At 43.5% G+C, this 14305-nt stretch overlaps 1 long non-coding RNA gene across 1 annotated transcript; it reads right to left on the bottom strand.

Moving 5' to 3' along the window:
* Window positions 1-315: 315 nt before the first annotated feature.
* LOC140727265 (uncharacterized) lies at window positions 316-12849 on the bottom strand. Its single transcript, XR_012098809.1, has 3 exons — window positions 12796-12849; window positions 6235-6316; window positions 316-1164 (listed from the first exon to the last, which is right to left on the bottom strand). It is a non-coding gene; the product is annotated as an uncharacterized lncRNA (long non-coding RNA).
* Between the last annotated feature and the right edge of the window lie 1456 nt (window positions 12850-14305).

The raw sequence follows: 14305 nt of genomic DNA, 5'->3' as shown, positions 1-14305 counted from the left end.
AGCCCTGTTCCAGAGCGTTCCAGCTTGCCCTGTGTCACAGAGGACAACATCGCCCTCCTCCCCTTGTTCCGTCCCATTTCTCACCGACAGGTTTACTATCACAGACATGTGTCGTGAAATTTGTTAACTTGGCATCAGCAGTTCAATGCAATGTGCAAAATAGAAGAGAAAAAAAATAAATACATTACAGTTTACATATGTAACCCTCAGTTCTGCTAATCTCGGCTTAATCTCGGGGGTGATAACCCCTGGCCCGGCCAAACTTAAAAAATCTTGTTTGTGTGGAAATAACAGAACACTGGGTCAAAATTAATTAGTTTCTATTAATAGAGGCCAAAGGCTTTATTACATTTTAAAATACATTCACCAATAACAGGCATTTCAGACCAAATCAGTGATTTATTCTCTTAGGCACACAGCTTTAGCAATGGTGTACATTCCAGAGCTGCCATATACCAAGTGGCAGTGTGAAATATGAAATCCAATGACCTCACCCTTTCCATTGAACACAAGGTTACATTGGTCCTCAATGGAAGAGCTGGTTATGTAGGTGATGAGATTTTCATCAGTATAACTATCTTTATTGAAGTACTGGATACAATCCCTCCCACCATTCACATCTCCACACTTCATGTTATCACACTCTGAATGTTTAGAGGCAAAGCGCTCTATTTGGTCAAGGATTCCCGGACGTTCATTTGGTGGGATTAAACAACAATCTACCAAATCATTATTTCCTTTCAGGACGAAACCTTTGCCTTTATCTGATATTCTAACATTGCCAATTTTAAAGCCTCTTGGAAAATTCATGTCTGTATGATCCAACATCATGAAAACGAGACCGTGTACGGTCCCAGTAATCCTGAGAAAGTTTTGGTTGTTATTAACTGATTTAGAGCCTTTAATCGGGTACTGTGGACCAGAATTAAACACAGCAAGCGTGGAGCCCTCACTTATGAATTTCTTGATGCGATCTGGAGCTACAACAACATTTCCAATCACAAAGCATATCTCAGCCTCCTCTCCAGGAGAATATATTGTACCCAATGCATTAACACTGTTGCGAAGAATTTCAGCACGGCAGTTAGGCTCCGCAGGAACTTCCATAATCCCGCGCAAATTATTTACAAAGTTCAGCAATTCCTTCTTCGAATATGGATTCATCTGAGAAAAACAGAGAGGGAGAGAGAGTGAGTGAGTGAGTGAGGGGAAGTTAAAATTTGAGGGTGGGAGGAGTGGGAGAGGGAGGTGAGGGCACTGGGGTGGCAGAGAAAGGGCCAGAAATAGTCAAATCAATCTGCTTGACTGAAATTAAATTCAAGATTGTTTAATGCTATTTCCAGTAGTTTAAGTATAAAGAGGAACAAAATAATTGTTACTGCGCTGCAATTTGCCTGTAGTGTGTGGGTGAGGGGTAGAATCCTGGGGAGGTGTTGGCCATGAATGGTGGGGCGAGAGTAGGATTAATGTCGGATTAGGAGGTGAGGTGACGTGGAGAGGTTGATAGTCCGTGTGGACTCAGTGGGGTGAGTGGCCTGTTTCCCTTGATGTCACTCACAACCCTCCCTCCTTTTCCAAGACACCCCACAACATGAGTCAGCGCAGAACCCTTGCTGGACACTATCGCTCCCAGAAGGATAATTTCAAGGACATGACAGTGCCTGAACCAATGTTTGTGGTGGCACAGTAGCGGAGTGGTTAGTGTTCAATTCCTGCTGCTGTCAGTAAGGAGTTTGTGGGTCGTGTGGGCTTACTCCGAGTGCTACGCTCTCCTCCCCTCCCACAAGCAATGGTTAGTCGGTTAATCGGCCATGTTGGTGCAATTTGGCAGTGCGGGCTTGCTGTGCCTGTGATCGTTCTGTATTTCTAAATAAAAATGAAACTAATCTCACCACTTCTTGAGGTGGGACAGAACGAGCTGGACCGCAGGGGTAGGATATGTTAAAGTGCCGGGGTCAGGACTGAGTTTAAGTTACCATTCAATGTATTTCTTAGTAAACTATTTAAGAACTTTTTAAAAGCTATTTATTAATGCTTTTTGAGAGGGTGATTTTAGATGCATATTTATATTGAGTTAAGTATTGTATGTAATTCGTTTTGCTACAATAAGTGTATGGGACATTGGAAAAATGTTGAATTTCCCCATGGGGATGAATAAAGTATCTATCTATCTATCTATCTATCTATCTATCTATCTATCTATCTATCTATCTATCTATCTATCTATCTATCAATCCTCTGTAAACTCTGCTTCTCATTCGGAGCCGAGCTCCCGACACACACACGAGCAGTCCCTACATAATCACAGGCATTTACAAACATGAGGCTCTGTTGGGCAGAAGCAAATTCAGAGTAAAGCCTCTCTCCAGACCAATGTCCATCCCACAGCTCATCGAAGCTCCATTCATGCATGGGGAAGGCCATTCCAAGTCCCTCCTGGGCCCTTTATGGTGTAGATCTGGATTCTATGAAACATTAACCTCCCCACCCCATCCTCGCTCCCCACCACCAATTCTGCTAATCTCTAAACACAAAGTGCACTGCAGATGCTGTGGTCAAATCAACACGTACAAACAAGCTGGATGAACTCAGCAGGTCGGGCAGCATCTGTTGAAAGGAGCAGTCAACGGATGCTGCCCGACCTGCTGAGTTCATCCAGCTTGTTTGTACCTGCTAATCTCTACCCCCGTGTTGATTTTGGATTCCGGTATTTCTAGATTTACACCCGGTATTTCCAAGTTGATGAGTCGTGAATCTTTAGGCGGGATTCTTACCTGCCATCTTCCGACGGAAGACCCACCTTCCTCTCCTCGTGACGTTTCAACTTTACGTACCTCTGACTCACTCCCTCAGGCACCCTAGAGCCCGAGGAAGAGCTAGGTTGTGTGCCACGCCAAAGGTTCGGCAGAAAAGCACAAACTCTCGGAAATACTCAGCGGGCATCAGTGGAGAAGAAACCACATCTCAGGTTGATGTCCCTTTGTTCCAGAACATTCTGTCTGGCGGCATCATACACAAGCACCTACAGTATATGTGTCATAGAAACATAGAAAGCCTACAGCACAATACAGGCCCTTTGGCCCACAAAGCTGTGCCGAACATGTCCCTACCTTAGAAATTACCTAGGCTTACCCATAGCCCTCTATTTTTCTAAGCTCCATGTATCCATCCAGGAGTCTCTTAAAAGACCCTATCGTGTCCACCTCCACCACCGCCGCCGGCAGCCTATTCCACACACTCACCACTCTCTGAGTAAAAAACTTGCCTGACATCTCCTCTGTACCTATTTCCAAGCACCTTAAAACTATGCCCTCGCATGCTAGCCATGTCCTTTAGGATCAATTTTTAAATACTTTTAATTGTACACAAGTCTCCGAATAATCTAGCTCTTCTGTATGTTTTGGAGTGCCTATCCCCTTACATCCCTAATCGTAATCTTAGATCTGTGAATACTAGTTTACTAGGTGTTCCGAGGGCCAAGCGTGTAAGAATTGGTGATGCGGCCTTTTACTCTGATGCAGCAAATATCTGGAATATTCTACAGACAGAAATACACTAGGCTAGTACTGTGGAACATTTCAAAACATTTCTAAAAGCCTACTTTTTAAATTTGGCCTACTTATAGGATTACTTAATGCCTGTTGATGTGAATTATATTTATATAATTTGGCATATTTGATTGTATTTTAATCTATATAATGTGTGTCTTCTCTTATACTTTTTCATTGTGTCTTTTATTTTTATGATGATATTGATTTATCTGTGCAATCTGCATATGTAAAGCAATTAGACCCTGTATATTAATGTATGAATGGTGCAAAATAATAATTGTATTTAATAATCTCCACACACATGATCGTTTTTTTAAATAATCTCCGCACAGACACCACAAACACAATTGTTATATTCAATAATCTCCACACACATGATCGTTTTTTTAATAATCTCCGCACAGACTGCACAAACACAATTGTTATATTCAATAATCTTCACACATATGATCGTTTTTTTAATAATCTCCGCACAGACACCACAAACACAATTGTTATATTCAATAATCTCCACACACATGATCGTTTTTTTAATAATCTCCGCACAGACTGCACAAACACAATTGTTATATTCAATAATCTTCACACATATGATCGTTTTTTTTAATAATCTCCGCACAGACACCACAAACACAATTGTTATATTCAATAATCTCCACACACATGATCGTTTTTTTAATAATCTCCGCACAGACTGCACAAACACAATTGTTATATTCAATAATCTTCACACATATGATCGTTTTTTTTAATAATCTCCGCACAGACACCACAAACACAATTGTTATATTCAATAATCTTCACACACATGATCGTTTTTTTTAATAATCTCCGCACAGACACCACAAACACAATTGTTATATTCAATAATCTTCACACACAAAGGAGGAGGAGGAGCTTAGGAGAATTCATGGTACCTAACGGTGACTCCTTTGCTTTAATCTCTGGAAACAGCTCTATTTCCATCTTTAATATCTCTATTTTTCCCTTTCCGGGTTCTTTTGAAGACCCTGACCTGGAGTTACACACTGACCACAGCTCTTGCAGGAAAGGGACCCGCTCTCGGGGTTTCACGACCGGCCGTTGTTCGACACGCCAAGGGCTCGGCCTAAGAGCTCAGCTTGCCCTCAGAGGGCTGAGATCTCATGGCTCAGGAGGCAGGCGGATCGAATGTCGATGTCCAGGCAGGAAATCGGTGTGTCATGGGAGATGGAAGATCTAAGGCTGTGTGCCCAGAGACCCGAGATCTTTGGGTGCAGAGCTCAGAAAGAGTAACACAACGGATTTCTAACATCATAAACCAGTGAGTTGTTTGTTTTGTCTCCCCTCTCGCTGTGAAACGGCAACACCTCTTTCTCCCGTATTTGGGAGAGAGAGAGCCTGTGGTATGTCAAATACGGGGTGAAACATGAAGTCTTTGGGGTCTGTGTCTTTGCCGTTGCTTTGCTCACGCTTGAGTGCTCGGTGGCGGGTGCCGATGCGTTTTTTGTCGGTGGGGGGAGGGGGTTTGTTGCTCGCTGACGCTTATGCACAGGAGGAAGGAGAGTTGGGGGGGTTTTAACATTTAACTGTTGTTTATTCTTTGGGGCACTCCTGTTTTTGTGGATGGTTGCAAAGAAAAAGCATTTCAGGATGTATATTGTACACATTTCTCTGGCATTAAATGTACCTTTGAAACACTGTCCACACACATTCATTATATTTAATAATCTCCACACATACTCCACACAGACAATTGTTATATTTAATCATCTCCACACACGTGTTTATTATATTTAATAATCAATCTTGTATAACGGGAAGAAATTTTTTGTTCGCTGTGGTAATGGTGCGTTTAAAATCCATGGATAGGGTGTTTTCTGTTCCTCAAGGATCGATTCTTGACCTGTTCTTATCTCACTCTCAACACTTCCGTTAGGTCAGATTTAATTAAAGGTGAATTACCAGTGAATTACAGCTAGGCAGACAACATACAACTGAATTTACCTATTATGCCAGATGACCGAGGCGCTAAACTGTCTGGCCTGGTGTCCTGCTAGCATTACAGATGAAATGTAATCATATGTATATTGAGTAATTTAAATAGATAGATGAGCAGGAGGAGTATAGAGAGATAAGTTGTGGGTGCACATCGATGGAGCTAAGAGAATTGATAGTTTAGCACAGACTAGATGTGCCTGTTTTCTCTGGTATAGTGGTGTGTGTGTGTGTGTGTGTGTGTGTGTGTGTGTGTGTGTGTGTGTGTGTGTGTGTGTGTGTGTGTGTGTGTGTGTGTGTGTGTGTGTGTGTGTGTGTGTGTGTGTGTGTGTGTGTGTGTGTGTGTGTGTGTGTGTATTCCCCCACCCCCTTGGAAGTTCCTATGCTGATAGTTTTACAACATTGAATCACAGTGGATTAATCAGAATTTTTTAACACTGATCAACAGGGAAAGGCTTTCATGTCAAAGTGAAAACAGATCTCCACAAAGTGATTTGAATTAATTACAAATATAAAACATTAAATACAAGATTGCATAAGTATTTAGCCCCCTTTAATATGACATACCATATTAAAGGTGTGTCATATTAAATCATCACTGGTGCAGCCGATTGGTTTTAGAAGTCAGATAATTAGTTGAATGGAGATCTATTTTTGGAGACCTGTGTTCAGCCAAGGTGTTTCAATCATTGTAGTAAAAGTACACCTGGATCTGGAAGGTCCAGCTGCTGGTGAGTCAGTATCCTGGCAAAAACTACACCATGAAGACAAGAACACTCCAAGCAACTCTGAGAAAAGATTATTGAAAAGCACAAGTCAGGAGATGGATACAAGAAAATTTCCAAGTCACTGAATATCTCTTGGAGTCCAGTTAAGTCAATCATCAAGGAATGGAAGGAATATGGCACAGCTGTAAATCTGCCTAGGAGCAGGCCAATCCCATAAGCTAAGTGATCATGCAAGAAGGGGACTAGTGAGGGAGGCCACCAAGAGACCGATGACAACTCTGGAGGAGTTACAAGCTTCAGTGGCTGAGATGGGAGAGACAGCACATACAACAACTGTTGCCCGTTGCTTCACCAGTTGCAGCTTTATGGGAAAGTGGTAAAGAGAAAGCCACCATTGAAAACAAAATTCACATGTAATCTCAGCTAGAATTTCCCAGAAGCTGTGTGGGAGGCTCTGAAGTCAGCTGGAAGAAGATTCTATGGTCTGATGAAACCAAAATTGAGCTTTTTGACCATCAGACTAAACACTATGTTTGGCGAAAGACAAACACTGCACATCATCAAAAACACACCATCCCTACTGTGAGGCAAGATGGTGGCTGCATCGTGCTGTGGGGATGCTTCTCTGCAGCAGGCCCTGGAAGGCTTGTGAAGGCAAAGGGTAAAATGAATGCAGCAAAATACAGGGAAATCCTGGAGGAAAAACTGGTGAAGTCTGCAAGAAAACTGTGACTTGGGAGAAGATTTGTTTTCCAGCAAGATAATGACCCCAAGCGTAAAGCCAAAGCTACACAATAATGCCTTGAAAGCAACAAAGTTATTGTCCTGGAGTGGCCAAGTCAGAGTCCAGACCTCAGTTCAACTGAGAATTTGTGGCTGGACTAGTAAAGGGCTGTTCACTCATAATCCCCATGCAATCTACAGAGCTTGAACATTTTTGTAAAGAAGAATGCGGAAAAATTTGCAGTGTCCAGATGTGCAAGCTGATAGAGACCTATCCACACAGACTCAAGGCTGTAATTGCTGCCAAAGGTGCATCTACTAAATACTGACTTGAAGGGGTGAATACTTGTGCAATCACTTACATTGTGTTTTGTATTTAGAATTAATCTAGATCACTCTGTAGAGATTTGTTTGCACTTTGGCATGAAAGAGTCTATTTCTTCGGCAGTTTGAACAGGGCACGACTGCACAAGCGCATGGAGGTCGGCCTCTGAGAACAGTGGGAAGAGTTTAAAAAGAAGACAGCTTTACAGAGTGGGCACCAGAGGAGCGGGTGTCAGAGTAGAGGGAGACAGAGTAGGAAGGTTTTGGTTCAACGGGGCTTTGGCGATAATGGGTCGAGGCGATGTAGGTTATCTGAGTAGCATACAGACAGAGAGTATGTGTGTGAGGCCGGTTTTCTGTGCTCGGTGTCAGGTGTGGGAGGTGCTGGACTCTCCCAGCCTCCCGGACGGCCATATCTGCACCAGGTGTGTCGAGCTGCAGCTCCTTAGGGACCACATTAAGGAACTGGAGATGCAGCTCGATGAGCTTCATCTGGTCGGGGAGAGTGAGGAGGTGATAGAGAGGAGCTATAGGCAGGTGGTCACACCGGGGCCTGGGGAGACAGATAAGTGGGTAACAGTCGGGAGAGGGAAGGGCAAGAGGCAGATGCTAGAGAGTACCCCTGTGGCTTTACCCCTTAATAATAAGTACTCCTGTTTGAGTACTGTTGGGGGGGGGCAGCCTACCTGGGGGAAGCAACAGTGGCCGTGCCTCTGGCACAGAGTCTGGCCCTGTGACTCAGAAGGGTAGGGAAAGGAAGAGGAAGGCAGTAGTGATAGGGGACTCTATAGTCAGGGGGTCAGACAGGTGATTCTGTGGATGCAGGGAAGAAACACGGATGGCAGTTTGCCTCCCAGGTGCCAGGGTCCGGGATGTTTCTGATCGCATCCATGATATCCTGAAGTGGGAAGGAGAACAGCCAGAGGTTGTGGTACATATTGGTACCAATGACATAGGTAGGAAAAGGGAAGAGGTCCTGAAAATAGACTACAGGGAGTTCGGAAGGAAGTTGAGAAGCAGGACTGCAAAGGTAGTAATCTTGGGATTACTGCCTGTGCCACACGACAGTGAGAATAGGAATAGAATGAGGTGGAGGATAAATGCGTGGCTGAGGGATTGGAGCAGGGGGCAGGGATTCAGATTTCTGGATCATTGAGACCTCCTTTGGGGCAGGTGTGACCTGTACAGAAAGGCCGGGTTGCACTTGAATCTGAGGGGGACCAATATCCTGGCAGGGAGGTTTGCTAAGGCTATTGGAGAGAGTTTAAACTAGAATTGTTGGGGGGTGGGAACTGAACTGAAGTGATGGAGGAAAGGGATGTTGGCTTACAAATAGAGAAAGCTTGGAGACAGTGCGAGAGGGAGGATAGGCAGGTGATAAAGAAAGACCAATGGTTTGAGATGTGTCTATTTTATTGCGAGGAGTATTATGAACAAAGCAGATGAGCTTAGAGTGTGGATCAGCACTTGGAGCTATGATGTTGTGGCCATTACAGAGACTTGGATGGTGCAGGGGCAGGAATGGCTACTTCAAGTGCGAGGTTTTAGATGTTTCAGGAAGGACAGGGAAGGAGAGAAAAGAGGTGGGAGTGTGGCACTGCTGATTAGAGATAGTGTCACAACTGCAGAAAAGGAGGAATTCATGGAGAGGTTGTCTATGGAGTCCCTGTGGGTGGAAGTTAGTAATAGGAAGGGGTCAATAACTCTTCTGGGTGTTTCTTATAGACCACCCAATAGTAACAGGGACATCGAGGAGCAGATAGGGAGACAGATTCTGGAAAGGAGTAATAATAACAGGGTTGTTGTGGTGGGAGATTTTAATTTCCCAAATATCGATTGGCATGTCACTAGAGCGAGGGGTTTAGGTGAGGTGAAGTTTGTTAGGTGTGTTCAGGAAGGTTTCTTGACACAATACGTAGATAAGCCTACAAGAGGAGAGGCTGTACTTGATCTGGTATTGGGAAATTAACCTGGTCAGGTGTCAGGTCTCTCAGTGGGAGAGCATTTTGAAGATAGTGATCACAATTCTGTCTCCTTTACCATAGCATTGGAGAGGGATAGGAACAGACAAGTTAGGAAAGCGTTTCATTGGAGTAAGAGGAATTATGAGGCTATCAGGCAGGAAATTGGAAGCTTAAATTGGAAACAGGGAAACTTACGGAAGAAATGTGGCAAATGTTCAGGGGATATTCGCGTGGAGTTCCAATAAGACAGGGAAAGGATGGTAGGGTACAGGAACCGTGGTGTACAAAGGCTGTTGTAAATCTAGTCAAGAAGAAAGGAGCTTACAAAAGGTTCAAAAAACTAGGTGATGATAGAGATTTAGAAGATTATAAGGCTAGCAGGAAGGGAAAAGCAAGGTAAAATAAAAAGGTATTGAGCTGGTGTTTAATAAAAGTTCCAACCTCACCGTTATCCGAGGGGTCAGTAGGAAACCCCTGCCTTATTGTTTTAGCTATTGAATTCCACAGTTTAGGAGCACATTCCAGAAAAGCTGACCTGCCAATTATTTTTTGAGGGACCAGTGGAAGAAGACCCGAGATCTCAAGCAGGATTATAAAATAGAAATGATTCTGTGGTGTACTCCCATCCCTGACCATTGAGAGCTTCAAAAACCGGTAAGAGACCTTTAAAATCAATTCTAAAAGATACAGGAAGGCAGCGCAGAGTAGTTAGAACAAGAGCGTTATGTTTCCTCATCCTGGTTTTGGTTAAAATTCTACCATAAGACCAAACACATAGGGGCAGAATTAGGCCACTTGGCTCATCGAGTCTGCTCCGCCATTCAATCATGGCTTTGTTCCCCTCCTCAGCCCCTCCACAGCTGCCTGTGGTAATAAGTTCCACAAATTCACCATCCTCTGGTGAAAGAAATTTCTCCGCATCTCTGTTTTGAATGGATGCCCCTCTATCCTGAGGCTGTGCCCTCTGGTCCCAGACTCTCCCACCATGGGAAACATTCTTTCCACATCTGCTTTGTCTAGGGCCTTCAACATTTGAAAAGTCAGCAGCAGCATTCTGAATGAGTTGAATTTGCTTTGGAAGCCCAGTAGAAGGTGTATTGCAGTAATCTAGTCTATTCAATATAAAGGCGTGGATTATTTTTTCAGCATCATTATGTGACAGGAACAGGCATACCTCTGCAATATTTCATAATTGTAGAAATGATGCTCTGGTCAGTTTCTGTATGTGCAATTTCAAATTCAAACATGAATCAATGAGAACACATAGGCTCGTTACATCTGATTTTACAAGAGGAGCCAAGTTCCCAACTTTATTAACAAGTTTTGAGATAGCAAAGTTCATTGAAAAACTTTGTTTTGCATAGCATCATTTCATCACGTAAATACATAGAGGTAGTTCATACAAAGTTATGCAAGAATAATGCAGAATGAAGTTACAGTTACAGAGAAAGTGCAGTGCAGATAGACAGACAATAAGGTGTAAGTTCATGACAAGATAGATAGAACATAGAAACCTACAGCACATTACAGGCCCTTCGGCCCACAATGTTGTGCCTACCATGTAACCTACTAGAAACTGCCTAGAGTTTCCCTACTGCATCGCCCTTTATTTATCTAAGCCCCATGTCCCTATCTAAGAGGGTTTTAAAAGACCTCCACCACCATCACTGGCAGCCCATTCCACACAGCCACCACTCTCTGTGTGAAAAACTTACCTCTGACATCTCCTCTGTACCTATTTCCAAGCACCTTAAAACTATGCCCCTTGTGTTAGCCATTTCAGCCCTGGGAAAAGGTCTCTGACTATCCACACAATCAATGCCTCTCATCATCTTATACACCTCTATCAGGTCACCTCTCATCCTCCGTTGCTCCAAGGAGAAAAGGCCAAGTTCACTCAACCTATTCTCATAAGGCATGCTCCCCAATCCAGGTAACATCCCTGTAAATCTCCTCTGCACCCTTGTCTATGGTTTCCACATCCTTCCTGTAGTGAGGCGACCAGAAATGAACAGAGTACTTCAAATGGGGACTAACTAAGGTCTTATATAGCTGTAACATTACCTCACAGCTCTTCAACTCAATCCCATGGTTGATGAGTGCCAACACACCATACGCCTTCTTAACAGCAGTGTCAACCCATGCAGCAGCTTTGAGTGTCCTATGGACACAGACCCAGGATCTCTGAGTTCCCTCACACTTCCAAGAGTCTTACCATTAATATCATATTCTGTCTTCAAATTGGACCTACCAAAATGAACCACTTCACACTTATCTGGGTTGAACTCCATCTGCCACTTCTCATTTTTGCATCCTATCAATGTCTCGCTGTAACCTCTGACAGCCCTCCACACTATATACAACACCACAACTTTTGTGTCATCAGCAAATTTACTAACCCATCCCTCCACTTCTTCATCCAGATCATTTATAAAAATCACGAAGAGTAAGGGTCCCAGAACAGATCCCTGAGGCACACCATTGGTTACCGACCTCCATGCAGAATATGACCCATCTACAACAACTCTTTGCCTTCTGTGGGGAAGCCAGTTCTGAATCCACAAAGCAATGTCCCCTTGGATCCCATGCCTCCATACTTTTTCAATAAGCCTTGCATGGAGAACCTTATCAAATGCCTTACTGTAATCCAAATACACCACATCTACCACTCTACCTTCATCAATGTGTTTTGTTACATCCTCAAAGAATTCATTCTGGTTTGTAAGGCATGACCTGCCCTTGACAAAGCCATGCTGACAGTCCCTAATCAGATTATATCTCTCCAAATGTTCATAAATCCTGCCTCTCAGGATCTTCTCCATCAACTTACCAACCACTGAAGTAAGACTCACTGGTCTATAATTTCCTGGCCTATCTCTACACCCTTTCTTGAATAAAGGACCATCTGCAACCCTCCAATCCTCTGGAACCTCTCCCGTCCCCATTGATGATGCAAAGATCATTGCCAGAAGCTCAGCAATCTCCTCCTTCACCTCCCACAGTAGCCTGGCGTACAGTTTGTCTGGTCCCAAAGACTTATCCAACTTGATGCTTTCCTAAAGCTCCAGCACATCCTCTTTCTTAGTATCTATATGCTCAATCTTTTCAATCCGCTGTAAATCATCCCTACAATCGCCAAGATCCTTTTCCGTAGCGAATACTGAAGCAAAGTATTCATTAAGTATGTCTGCTATCTCCTCTTTTTTCATACATACTTTTCCACTGTCACACTTGATTGGTCCTATTCTCTCACATCTTATCCTCTTGCTTTTCATATACTTGTAGAATACCTTGGGGTTTTCTTTAAGCCTACTCGCCAAGGCCTTCTCATGGCCACTTCCGGCTCTCCTGATTTCATTCTTAAGCTCCTTCCTGCTAGCCTTATACAGTAATCTTCTAGATCTCTGTCATTAACAGATCCCTGGACATTTGCCATATTTCTGCTGTACTTTTCCCTGAGAATGGATGTTCCCAAGTTATGCTTTTATGGTTTAAGAAAAACCCCGAATGTAAAGCGAAAGAACTCACCGCCTTTGGAGGTGCTAGGCCCGCTGCTGCCAATGTCCCGGAACTTGCTGTTCCTGCGCACTGGCTACTTGTGACGTCACGAGGATATTTTATAAAATTGCAAAACCATTCAGAGCCTGCAAATGCAGGAAATTCAGTGCAATACACACAATGCGGGAGGAGCAGAAACTGTCAACATTTTGGCCTGAGTCTTGGCATTGGTCAGATTGGACTTCATAGCTTACAGTTCAAGATAAATATATTATCTAAGATAGATAGATAGATAGATAGATACTTTATTCATCCCCATGGGGAAATTCAACTTTTTTTCCAATGTCCCATACACTTGTTGTAGCAAAACTAATAACATACAATACTTAACTCAGTAAAAAATATGATATGCATCTAAATCACTATCTCAAAAAGCATTAATAATAGCTTTTAAAAAGTTCTTAAGTCCTGGGGGTAGAATTGTAAAGCCTAATGGCATTGGGGAGTATTGACCTCTTCATCCTGTCTGAGGAGCATTGCATCGATAGTAACCTGTCGCTGAAACTGCTTCTCTGTCTCTGGATGGTGCTATGTAGAGGATGTTCAGAGTTATCCATAATTGACCGTAGCCTACTCAGCGCCCTTCGCTCAGCTACCGATGTTAAACTCTCCAGTACTTTGCCCACGACAGAGCCCGCCTTCCTTACCAGCTTATTAAGACGTGAGGCGTCCCTCTTCTTAATGCTTCCTCCCCAACACGCCACCACAAAGAAGAGGGCGCTCTCCACAACTGACCTATAGAACATCTTCAGCATCTCACTACAGACATTGAATGACGCCAACCTTCTAAGGAAGTACAGTCGACTCTGTGCCTTCCTGCACAAGGCATCTGTGTTGGCAGTCCAGTCTAGCTTCTCATCTAACTGTACTCCCAGATACTTGTAGGTCTTAACCTGCTCCACACATTCTCCATTAATGATCACTGGCTCCATATGAGGCCTAGATCTAGATACATATACAGTATAAGACCATAGGACATAGGAGCAGAATTAGGCCACTTGGCTCTTTTTATCATGGCTGATCCAGTTTTCCTTTCAGCCCAGCCTCCTGCCTTCCTCCACCTACCCCCCGTATCCCTTCATGCCCTGGCCAATCAAGAATCTATCATCCTCTGCCTTAAATACACACAAAGACTTGGCCTCCACAGCTGCCTGTGGAAAAGAATTCTACAGATTCATCACTCTCTGGCTAAAGAAATATCACGTCATCTGCGATTTAAAAAAGGATACCCCTCTATTCTGAGACTATGTCCTCAGGTCCTAAACTTTTTCACCATAGGAAATATCCTCTCACATCCATTCTCTCAAGGCCTTTCAACGTTCTGTGGGTTTTAATGGAGTCACTCCTCATTCTTCTGACTTCTAGTGAATACAGGCCCAGAGCCATCAAATGCTCTCCATATGACAACCTATTCAATCCTGGAATCATTTTTGTGAACTTCCTTTGAACCCTCTGCAGTTTCAGCACATCCTTCCTAAGG

Source organism: Hemitrygon akajei, chromosome 5, assembly GCF_048418815.1.
Source record: "Hemitrygon akajei chromosome 5, sHemAka1.3, whole genome shotgun sequence".
Lineage (NCBI taxonomy): Eukaryota > Metazoa > Chordata > Chondrichthyes > Myliobatiformes > Dasyatidae > Hemitrygon > Hemitrygon akajei.
This window is presented reverse-complemented; position numbering and strand designations above follow the sequence as displayed.